Source organism: Canis lupus, chromosome 1 (genome assembly GCF_011100685.1).
Source record: "Canis lupus familiaris isolate Mischka breed German Shepherd chromosome 1, alternate assembly UU_Cfam_GSD_1.0, whole genome shotgun sequence".
In the NCBI taxonomy this organism is placed as follows: domain Eukaryota; kingdom Metazoa; phylum Chordata; class Mammalia; order Carnivora; family Canidae; genus Canis; species Canis lupus.
The window spans coordinates 17571732-17584007 of NC_049222.1; the positions used below are offsets into that span (position 1 = coordinate 17571732).

A 12276-nucleotide genomic window follows, 5' to 3' on the forward strand; every position below is an offset into this window, starting at 1 on the left:
AACTCACAACTCTGAGATCAAGAGTTGTATGCTTGGAGACGCCTGGGTGGCTCAGCTGTTGAGCATCTGCCTTTGGCTCAGGGTGTGGTCCCAGGATCCAGGATCAGGTCCCCGCATAGGGTTCCCTGCAGGGAGCCTGCTTCTCCCTCTGCCTGTGTCTCTGCCTGTCTCTCTCTGTGTCTCTCATGAATAAATGGATAAAATCTTTGAAAAAAAAAAAAAAGAGTTGATGTTCTTCCAACTGAACCAGCCAGGTGCCCCAAGATGAAAAATTCTTTGCATCCTAAAACATTCACCTGCCAGTGTAGTTTGACTTCTACCAGTGTGTTAAATGCTGCTTAGGCAAATGAATGGTATTTTGTGCAAATGTCCTCCAAAGATTAAAGGCTGGTTGTCAGGGGCAGCCCGGGTGGCTTCCCGGTTTAGCGCCGCCTTTGTCCCAGGGCATGATCCTGGAAACCTGGGATCGAGTCCCACATCAGGCTCCCTGCATGGAGCCTGCTTCTCCCTCTGCCTGTGTCTCTGCCTCTCTCTCTCTCTCTCTCTCTCTCTCTCTGTGTGTGTGTGTGTCTCTCATGAATAAAAAAAATAAAATCTTAAAAAAAAAAAGCTGGTTGTCAGTTATCATATTAGTCTCAGATTTTCTTGCCATCATCAGGACACCAGAAACCACCAGATTAACTCATAGTTCCCCAAAGAAAAGTACTTTTGTTTTTAATCTACATGAGTTTAGTCTTTAGGTCGTTAAATCTTCACTCTCAGGTGTTCAAAAGCTCCTCTTCCTGTGTTTCCCAAGGATTTTTTTTTTCCTGGCTTCATAAACCCAATCTGCAGTTCCACTCTGGTCAAGAACTTATCAATGGACCTTCTGATTTTACCTCTTTCCTCACCTGGCATCATCCTTTTCTATCCCTGGTCCCTGGGTTCTCCTCCACATACCCCTCTAATCTTGTAACACCATGTACTTTGAACAAGTGAGATTGCTAGAGGAGATTGATCAGGGCTGTTGTGACCTTTACATACCACAGGTCAAGTGTGCTTGGCAGGGGAGAAGTGGAAAGCCAGGAAAGCATTCCAAGGGAGGGCGACGTTAATAAGAGCATGGTTTGCACTGTAGCATGAAAACTTTTTTTTTTTTTTTTCAAAATACGTGGGGGTTGGGAGGAGGAGAAGAAAATGCAAATAGATGTTTTCTATCTCATAGAAAGTGAATTTTGAGGAGTGCATATACATGCAAGGAATTGTGGTCTTTTGTGAACACGATTTAAGGCAGCCAAACAGATAATCTGTCCAGGAACCCACACCTACAGAGAGACTCCTCTCCTCAGCAAGGAGGTCACGAGCAATCACATCCCACCACGATGAGAGAGCACGGATTGCGAGAGAGGTGGGAGGGAGGGGAAGCTGGAGTGAGTGGGGTTGGTCAGAAAGCCTGGATCCAAGGCAGGGGGTGAGGCTGCTCCTCCCACCCTTCCTTAGCTCAGCAGTCCAGCCTGAGGTAGGCTGGAGGCGTGCCCTGCAGAGGACCTGGTGGGGGCCACGCACAGTCACCATGAACCAGTCTGTGCTTGATGTATATGGGTTGAATAGTGTCCTCCCCAAAATTCATGTTCATCTGGACATCAGAATGTGACCTTATTTGGAATTAAGATATTTTCAGTTGTAATTATTACTGAAGGTGACATGGTGGTGGATTGACGTGGGTTTTAATTCAATAACTGGTGTTTTTTTAAAAAGGAGAAAATAGACACAGATGGGGACATAGCCATGTGAAGACAGGCAGAGCCCCAGGGATTCAGCTACAAGCCAGGAAATGCTGAGGACTGCCCCCCACCACTGGAAGCTAGGAAGGGGCAAGAGAAGATTCTTGTCTAGAGCCTTCAGAGGGAGCATGGCCTTGACAACCTCGATTTGGGACTTCTAGCTTCCAGAACTGTGAAAGAATAATTTATTTATTTATTTATTTTTGCTACTCTCTTCATAGTGGTGTGTTATGACAGCTCTAGGAAACTAAAACATGATATATCTGAACATTTTAGGGAAAAAAAGTGCTACCATTTGCCTATCTTGACTTAGGGGTGACTGACTTCTCTGATAATGTAGTACTGGTCCCAAAATACCAGCTGGATTCACCTGGGCCACCTGAGAGGCATCTATGAGTCAAGGGGCAAGGAACATTTTTCCAGTTATGCCTCAAACTGGATATTGATTACTTAAGATTGTGAAGGAAAGATCAATATGAAGATTTCCTGGGTCACTTGTGTTTTGGCCCCCAGGGAACATTTGACAATGCCTGGAAATATTTTTGATTGTCGCGGCTGGGAGGGGATGCTCCTGGCATCCAGTGAGGAGAGGCTAAGGGTGCTGCTAGACATTGGACATTGCCCGGGGCAACGCCCTACAACAAAGAACTATCTAGTCTAAAATGTCAGTAGTGTTGAGGCTGAGAAGCTATGTAATAAACCACCACAAAACAGAGTTCCTTGAAATGGTAGTGTTTTATTATTTCTCATGGTTCTGTGGGGGTGGCTGTGGTTCCTCTGCTGGCTTGGCCTGGCTCACTCAATGCTCCCTCTGGCCACTTGAGTTTGAGGATTGGTTGGGCTGGAAGGTCCAAGACGGCGTCACCAACAGGTCTGGGAGTTGATGCTGGTTGTTGTCTGGGCCACCTCAGCTCTCTTCCACATGGGCTCCTATCCTCCTCCAGGAGGCTAGAACTGGCTTCCCCATGCTGTGGTCTCAGAGCAGCATTCCAGGGGAATGGATCTGCAGGCCTTTTGGTTGCCACCGTAATACCAATTCCAATACATTCCCCTGGTGGGAGCAAGTCACTGGACCAGATTTAAGCAGCACAAAAGTAGAAGCCACTTCTTTAAGAGTGGAGTGGCAAAGTCACATTGCAATAGGGCGCGCGTAAATGCACGGGAGGAAATTGTGGCAAAGTGTGTGATCTACTACACCTTCTCTCCATCTAACACGTACCTAATTAATCTTTTAAATCACCTACTTAAGCCTCTTCATCCTGCTGGAAAACAACTTTCTAAGGCTCCTTTTTGCCTATAGGACAATTCTTTCCATTCCTAATCCATTCATTTATTCTGCAAACATCAAGCACACTTGGTAGGTTCTCATCAGCCCTAAATAGGAGCATGCAGAGGGCTAAGAAAATGTCTCACCCCTGACTTCTGTGATCTCACAGTCCAGCGGAGGAAGCAGACACAGAAGAAGACAATTAGCAGAATGAGTCATCTTTTTTCTTCCTGATACCAACCAATTCTGACACCAGCTGGCTGTTCTACAATTCAGTTCAGTTCTGACAACCAGATATTCAGAGGTAGCATCAGACTCCACAGGTTTAAGATCTCCCTCCCTCAAGATCACCCCCTCGTCCTGCTTCAGACATCATTAGTTGCAAGTATTGGGTCCCTGGTCACTTCTGTCTGACTGGCTACAAAGTCGGGGGATTCCCACAATCTCCTCTCCCTCCTTCAGGTTGTGTAATTGGCCAGAACAACTCAGGACTCGGGGAAAACACTTTACTTACCATAATCCTTTTGTTATAAAGGGCACAATTCAGGAACAGCCAAACAGAAGCAATACATAGGGCGAGGCGTGGGGTCAGGGCTGCAGCACTTCGTGACCTCTCCAGGTTTGCCCCTCTCCCGGAACCTTGATATAGTCACCAACCTGGGCCCTTTCTCAACCCAGTCCTTTAGAGATTTCTCTGGAGCTTCCATTATGTAGGCACGAAATGATAGAATTTTTGGCCAATGGTGATTAACCATCTCTAGCCCCTCTCCCTCCCCGGAGGTCTGGGCCTGGGGCTGAAGTTCCAACCTTGTAATGGTGCCTTGGTCCTTCTGGGACCAGGCCCCCTCCTGAAGCTTGCCTAGGGGTTTCCAGGCACCAGTCATCCCATCACCACACAAAAGACATCACTCCAGAGATTCCAATGGTTTCAGGAGCCATGTTCCAGGAACCTGGACAAAAATTGAGTATTCATTTTTTTTTAAGATTTTATTCATTTATATGAGAGAGAGAGAGAGAGAGCGCATGAGCAGGGGAGAGGGGAAGAGGGAGAGGGAGAAGCAGACTCTCCACTGAGCAGGGAGCCTGACGCAGGGGCTCTATCCCAGGACCCCAGGATCATGACCTGAGCTGAAGGCAGATGCTTAACCCACTGAGCCCCCCAGGTGCCCCCTGCACATTATCCTTTACTTGGCTTCTGTCTGTCTCCTGACTGGATCGAAAGCTCTGTGAAGCCTGGACTTTTCGTTCAGGGCTCAGTCGATATTGGCTGCACGAAGTTAGTGACTTCTGCTTCACTGATGTCCCCCTCTTCTTTGTTGGAAGGTCAGCTCCTAGGGGCAGGGAGTGGGATTTCTGTCATCTCTTATCCCCACAGACTCATGTGTTTGTAAATGATGACAAAATTCTCCAGGTCCTGCCTCAACGTCCTCATTTTCACTGTCGCCATGCTCTGCCCCTTGCTAGCTGTGTGGCCTTGAGCAAGTCCATTAACTTCTCTGTGCTTTGGTGTCTTCATAAAGTGATCTTTTGTGATCATTTAAATGAGATTTTTCATTCAAAATGGTCAACAAAGTGTGCATTAAGCATGCAACAAGTATCAGTTATTAGTTAATAATTGATGCCCTTTTCTCGACCACTCCCTGAAAGCAATGTGGTCCCAGAATTACTCTGAAAGAATTACTCTGCCCTAGCTGACAGCAGTTGTACTTAGAGCCAGGATAATTTTATCTGAATAGTTTTGAAAAGCATTAGAGTCCCTGGAGAATTTTCAAAGCCAGGAAAGAAGTGGACATTTAACAGGTGAGCTGGAACCCAGCCACAAGTTGAAGCTGCTTTTCTCATATATGCTTGTACTTGAAACCCTGTTTGGAAGGTTTTTAGATGGTCAAATCTGTGACTGTAGTGATGTCTTAGACTTTTTAGTTATTCCTCACATCTGGGTGGACAGATGCCAGGAGCACCGGGATACTGTTATATTCTCGAAGCCATTCTGGTTTGTCACAAAGAGCTGTTTATAAGTTCTTGTTGTCTGAGCCAGACACTTTGGTTTCTGGAGGCCGTCACCCTCTTTCTGGACATGATCACCCAGGGAAACCCAGACTCCTTGTCAAATACCTAAAAAACATGAGTCGTTGGTCAAAAATGAGTCTGGGCAAATGAGTATTGGAGAATTAGTTTCAAACATCTCGATCCCTGCAAGAAACACTTCAAGCCACACATCCCACTAACAGCAGAATTGTCACCATCAATGTTACTTACAAAAGAAAGGAGGTTTTCCTTTATTTCCACCATTTAGAGCAACGATCTGAAGCCAGGTTGTCTGGATGTAAATCCCAGATCTTATATACTGTATCATCTTCAGCAAGTTACTTAGCCTAAGACTCAGTTTTCTCATCTGCAAAATGGGGATAATGATAGTACTGCTTTATGGGATTGGTATGGGGATTAAATCAGGATGGGCGATTTAGAATTCTCTGCAAATAATATTTTATGCAAATGAACATGCCCCCACACTGAACTATCATTTTTGACCTGATTAAAAATAGGGCAACTTGGAGGTAAGACGGGTAGCAGAGCTTGGCAGTATTTTCCCTTGGCTATTTCCCTTTGGAGGATGAGATGTAATTAATGTGTTTCATCAAGGGACCGTTGGGTAGAAATAAAGATGACTGAATCCTGCTATGTCTTGGCTAAGACAGAAAAGGCATTTCATCTGAGGTTGGAAAGCATTTTGTGAACTTCGTGTTCCTGTGAGCTTAAGTAGGTGTAACAAGTCTTAAGGATGACTGGCGGAACTTTCTGCACCCCGAAGGCCTCTGTGTTCCCAGCACAGAGCCCAGGCGGGCGTTCTTCCTGAATGATTTCAGCATCGTGGGCATTCCTCAGAGCATGCCTCGAGCATTTCGTGAATGAGTCCTGAGGGTCTGACGAGAAACTCCCATTTAGTCCCCAGGGTGACGGGTCTGTGCCGAGAATCCCCCGCCTGTCCTCACACTCTGGTTTTGACTTTGGTTAGGTAAGTGTGTCAGAGGAGTGAATGGTTATGGGAGCCACACTGTGGGACACTCATCTTTTCCTGAGCATTTGCTCCCACTGCGGTGCTGGCTCTCAGGGCAAATCGATGCTAGTTTGGGAGCAGGTGACAGACTGAGTCAGGAGCCCCTCCCAAATGTTGGGACAGAGAGGAGTGCAGTAATCCCTGGAAATTGGATGCGTGCTAAATGTCTTTGTAAATGCCACTCCATCAACACTTTCTGGGGACTTAGAGCAGACCGGTAACATTAGGGAAGTTCGGGGCCAACTGGGGTTCATTCTTAATTCGTAATCACAGAATCTTGTTCCAACACTTCTGATGATTGACAAGATGGGGAGCCTCACTGATGTAGAAATCACAGCATTAGTGCTAGTGATCACTTGACTGACTCCCGTTTTAAAGGTGAACGTCATAAAGATGCTACTTGACAAGGACAGACAGCGACTTGGGGGAAGAGCTGGAACCAACTCAGGCCCCATGAGTCCCAGGATGGGCTTTGCTCCAACTCTGAAGAAAGGGGTGTTGGGCAGTGGGTTGGCAGGGGGGTGCAGGACTAAGAACACAATTTGGTTTGGGAACATGTGTCCTTGTCCTGGCCAGCACAGCCTTATTTTCTGCCTCTCAGCCAAGAGTCCCCCATGAAATTTACCTCCATCTTTGCCCCATCACGCCTGGGAGCTTCTCCTACCTCTGACTCCATTCCCCTCCTCCCTGTACTTTTAGTAACTAAGTTCTGAGCCACTTCGGAACTCAAAGATGTTAATGAGGTCTAGTGGCTTGCTCCCACAGGGCCTTTGCACTTGCTCTTCCTTCTACCCAGAATGTTCTCTCCCCACGTAGCCCCATGGCTAGTTCTTGCATCTGCTGCAGCTCACCTGATCACCTAGAGCTTCTCTGACCAGTCACCAATAGCTCTACCTGCCCCAGCACGTCCTACGTTTCTTATCTTGCTTTATTTTTCACATAGCACATGACATAATGTGTGTGTGTGTGTGTGTGTGTGTGTATACATATACTTAACAGCTTTGTGTGGGTGTAGTTGACACACAACGAACTGCTCATTTAAAGCGTTCAATCTGGTAAGCTCTGATATGTGCACACACCCATGAAGCCATCGCCACCATCAAGATGAACATGTCTGTCACCCGCAAACGATTTCTCGGTGTCCCTTTGCAGCCTGTCTCGGCCATTCATCCTTACACAGCAACCCATCTGCCTTCTATCACTGGAGGCTAGTTGTCTTTTCTCGAATTTTATATAAATGAGATCATAGGGCGTGTACTCTTCTGTACCTGGCTTCTTTCACTCTTCATGATTATCTTGAGAATCATCTGTGTCCTTTGCTGTGTCAATAGTTCATTCTTTTTTATCATTCAACTGTGTTTCAGTGTTTCATTGTTTGGCTCAACCGGAATTTGTTATTCCATTCACCTGTTGATGGACACTTGCATTGTTTCCAGTCATGATGCATATTTATTTGTATTTGTGTTTATTGTGAGGATCCCTCAAGTGGATTGTAAATTCCATGGGAGCAGAAATATGTCCAGTGTTCCTTGCTGTACCCCAGAGCCTGCCCAGTGCCTGGTTATCATCACACATTCAGTAAAGATCTATGAGATAAATTATATAATGCATTCAGTGCTTTTGCTGTATTCACCACAGTTTTGCCAAGAGAGGGGGGAATGCTGACGGGGTTCAGGATACATTACCTCAAAATATGGCACCTTGGCATATTAAATAACTTAAGCTGAGGAATTATTAAAAACGGCAGAAGGAGGAGGGTCTGAGTGCTCCCTCCCCCACAACCATCCTCTCCCTGCTTCCCTGCAACAGGTCTTAAAACTCGTCTGAGACAGGTACATTTCCTGTGCCAGGGGGAGGGGAGACATCTTTATCACCAGAGACAGGCAATTTGGGGCCAGGAAATCTGTACAAACAACCTTGTCAAACTCATTCTTACCTTCCTAGTTACTTCTTTACCATTTGCTACCTTTAGCCCAAATCCCTCTGTCTTACCAATTTTTCACAAACTTCTTGTTTCTTTGTCTAAAATGTATCAAACAACTCTGCTCTTGTCACTTCTTTGGGTCTTCACTCTCTCGTGAAGACTCCCTTGTAAAAATTCAATAAAATGTGTATGCTTTCCTCCTGCTAATCTGTCTTCATCAGTTTAATTTTCAGATCTGTTCAGGGACTCTGAATAGTTGAGGAAACTTTTTCCTCCCCTGCAGAACCATTCCATGAGCAGCCATATGAATGGGGGGGCCTGATTTAAATTACTATGGCTTCTTGGTGGTCAGCCAACTATTACTTTAGAGGCTGTGCGGTCTAAGGGGATTGTGAAGATAGGAAGTAATTATAAAAGGCCCTTGGCAGGAGCTATAGGAGCAGACCACTGTGTCAGTAGCTCCTGTGGCCATTTGAGCTCCCGGGAGTCTGCTCTTCTGGTCATTATGCTGCTGCCCCTTCTCTGTTCTTATCATTTCCCATTCACTGGGTTGCCAGGCCAGCAAGGCAGGGGTTTTTCCTGCTCTCCAGCCCAGGCCAGCCTTCCTGCAATATGAGATGCTCCTCTCAGGTGCCATGTGGCTCCCTGCTTTCCTGTGGCTGCCTGGGGCCACACACCTACTCAGCCACAGGGTCCCAGAATATGGGATCAAGGCAGAGGCACAGTGAGATGGCCCAGAGGAATGAAAGAGAGGGACATAACATGCACTGAGGCTCTGGCAGGGCAGGACACAAAGAGAAGCAATTGAATTGTGACAGTTTCTTCCCTGACCGCAGACTCTCAGACTGATTTTGAGAGAGAAGTTCTCGGGTCTGGTTTTGTGCCTGGGTGGAGGGGTTGGTTGGAGCTCCAACACCCACAGAGCTGGATGTGGGGGCAGCTTGTCAAGCAATTACTGGGAACTCAGCTCAAATTGAGCAGTGAGTCAAGTGACAGCTGATATTTTTTTGAGAATTTAATAAAGGGACTTTCACTTTTTAGAAACATTGGAGTCCTGGAGCTGGAAGCAACTCTAAGAACTTGCCGCTCAAAGGTGATTTCAGAGCCATAGCAGCAGCCGCCACCATAGCCCCTGGAGCTCTCTAGAATGCCCAAGTCCTGACCCCTTCCCCTGCCAGTTGGATTCTGCATTCTAACAAGATCCCAGGAGATTCCTGTGCACAATGACACATGAGAAGCCCAGCTCTAAGGATTATCCCACACCTGGCTCTCTGTGACACACGAAGAACTCTAAAAAATACTGATGCTCAGGTCCTACACCTAAGAATGGCTGATTTAATTAATCCAACCCAATTGGTTTTTTACTTTATAGATCACCCAAGGCCCAGAAAGATCATGGGACTCTTCAAAGTTCTTAACAACTGGTTAGGAACACAGCCACTATTTGAAGTGAAAAAGTCTGTCTCCTAGGACTCGTGTCCTATTATATTACTCTCACTGCATTACTCTCTATCAGCCGTCTTCTAAAACAAAATCTACTAACATGTGTGCTGGATTATAACTCAAAACGAAGTGATCATGAGGCTTGCCTTCAAAAAATAAGGATTAATGGAGGGCCTATGGTACACTAGAACCATTCAAGACCCTGGGGACCCAGTAGGGAGCACAGTGAAGTCCTGATCTCATGGGGCGGGGGTAAAGAAGGAGTTACACCAGCAAAACCAGTAGTGTCAGGTGACAAACAGAAAAGGAGGTGGGGAAGGGAAGGAGTCTTGGGAAGAAGGGGTCTCTGCTGAGGTGCTAGGAGCAGGGGTGTGAAGGGTGAGAGCAGGAGAGGGCTGGGATTATCCTGGGGCAGAATGTTCTCTCCAGAAGGACCAGCAGGGGCAGAAGGAAGCTGGAAGTGGGAGCATGCAAGGTCATTGCAGCTACAGAGGAGATAGAGCAGAGTGGGGAAGACCCACAAGCAGCAAAGCCATTATCCAGACAAGAGAGGAAATGGCCCAATCCAGGGTGGACCTGGAGCATGGCGAGGAGCCACCAGGTTCTGTATCCATCTGCCAGGAGTTCCTGCTGGATTGGATGCCGAGGGGAAGTGAAAAATGGGACTCTGAGCTGTGCCCCATGAATGATTAGTAGAACGGAATCACAATTTTTTTTGAGACAAGAAGCAGGCCTGGATTGCGGTCAGTTGGGTTTTTGACGAGTTAGTAGTACTGGTCTTTATAAGCTAACCGGCTTTTATAAAAGAACTCTGGGTCTTCCAGTGTCTAGTGGTGTGCTGTTTTTGGCCTGTTCTCAAGATGCCATGTCTTTCATGGACAGATTTATAATTTAATATAGGAGTTCTTCTGTTGTCACAATGTGCCTTGAGATTTCTGGACACACTCTGGGCATTCTGCTAGCTTGGGTGGAATGTAGGGACCGTTTCTAACTACCCTTGGGTTTTCATTTGATAAGAAGGTCCAGCTGTTAGGGCGCCTGGGTGGCTCAGTTGCTAAAGTGTCTGCCTTCGGGTCAGGTCATGATCTTGGGGTCCTGGGATCAAGCCCTGTGTTGGGCTCCCTGCTCAGTGGGGAGTCTGCTTCTGTGCCTCCCCCCACCACTTGAGCTCTCCCTCTCTCTCAAGTAAATAAATAATTTTTTTAAAAAAAAGAGGGTTCAGTTGTCTGTTTACTAAGCCTGATGGTAGTAATGCTGGAGGTTTTTCTTTTTCTCCTTTCTGAAGTCAGTTTGCTTGTTTCCTATTTAAAGAATATCTGGTCAGCCTACATTGCTCCCAGAGGCTCAGAAAGCTGTCAAAAGCTTAGCACTTTTGTGTCAAAATAGAGCCAAGAAATCACTCCTGATACATGCCTAAGCAAAGATCCCTCCTCTCCCATCAACTTACCAATTCCTCTACCTCCTTCAGGGCCACACAGGAGCTAGCATTCATTTAGCTCAGTGCTTCTGAGCTCTGGTTCCCCTTTAGAATCACCTGGGAAGCTGCAAAAATATGCATGGTGAAGCTCCTCACCCTTGAGATGCTGCTTAATTGCTTTTGGGGGGGAGGGGTCTTGACACTGGTATTCCCACCCCTCCTTTTAAATACTTCATTCTTTAGAGTACTTTTAGGTCCACTGCAAAGATGAACAGAAAGTACAGTTTCCATACCCGTCCTTGACTCACCCCACACACAGCCTCCCCCACCATCTCCATCCCCCACCAGAGTGGTAGAGTTACCATCAGTGAGCCTATGTGGAGCTGTCATTATCACCCAGAATCTGTGGTTTACATTGAGGTTCACTCTTGGTGTTGCACAGTCTATGCTTTTGGATCAATGCATAATGACATGTATTCACCATTATAGTCTCATACGGAGTTGTTCACTGCCCTAAAAATCCTCTGGCCCTGCTATTTTTGAAAAGCACCCCTAGTGATTCTAACATTCAGCCTGGGCTGAGAACTACTGATTTAGTGCTTTCTGTGTGCTGGGCCCTGCTTTAAGCACTTCTAGGAATTACCTCCTATAGTCCTCAGGTCATCCCCTGCTGTAGGTACAGTCACAGTACTTTAGTAGCTTGTCAACATCACACAGTGAATGGGCAGTGTGTGAACCCAGGCAGTCTTGCTGCAAAGTCTGTCCATTAACTGCTGTGCCATACTGGCTTTGCCATCTGCCTCTCCCGTCTGCTCAGAATTGCACTCGGGTGAAGAGGAAAAGTAGAATTTCCACTGCAGTTCACATGTGCCTTGTTCTCCTGAGCAGGACTCTGTGCCTTTCAGCTCACAGCTTCTGTCTTTAGAGCCCTTTCCCCACCAGCTCATTTCTTTACTGTCCCTTCCACATGACCTGCTCATTTCAGCTCTGGTACATCTGCCACGAATGCCCTTGCCACTTCCCCCCCCCCAAACCCGGAGCCAAAATTTAATCCTTTCCACTACGCTCAAGTTCCACGCTCCTGGCATGTTGTCTGAAGATCCAGGCCACCCTGACCTCTCCCCTCCTAGCACCAGAAATGCTCCCTTGCCTTAATTGGGCCTTTTGGGATTCAGTGACACTAGGGTTTGCAAATTGCATTTTGCCCCCTGTGTAACACCTGAAAGTCTCATCTCTCCGCAAAATTGGAGCTCCCCTGGGGAAGGAGACCATCAATATACCATTGATTTCTCTCCCCTTTCTCAAGTCCCACACACTGGCTGGGCATGTATTGTGGTAGGTCCAATAGGACATATGGGAGAATGAGGTGTTTCTGCTCCAGCAGGGACCACAGCCCATGTCAGG

General features: G+C 46.8%; 1 protein-coding gene and 1 long non-coding RNA gene across 11 annotated transcripts in view; one reads left to right on the plus strand and one right to left on the minus strand.

The window, feature by feature from the left end:
* ALPK2 (alpha kinase 2) overlaps positions 1-12276 on the plus strand; it is a 142390-nt gene that overhangs the window by 45671 nt on the left and 84443 nt on the right. The window lies entirely within an intron of this gene.
* Positions 2544-12276, minus strand: part of LOC102151902 — a 42094-nt gene continuing 32361 nt past the window's right edge. For 2 of the 3 annotated variants that reach the window (XR_005353438.1, XR_005353437.1), the window contains one exon: positions 2544-5145. This is a non-coding gene — a long non-coding RNA (uncharacterized LOC102151902). Of the gene's footprint in view, positions 5146-10902; positions 10998-12276 lie in introns of all 3 variants that reach the window. The other variant, XR_005353439.1, reaches the window with a different exon arrangement.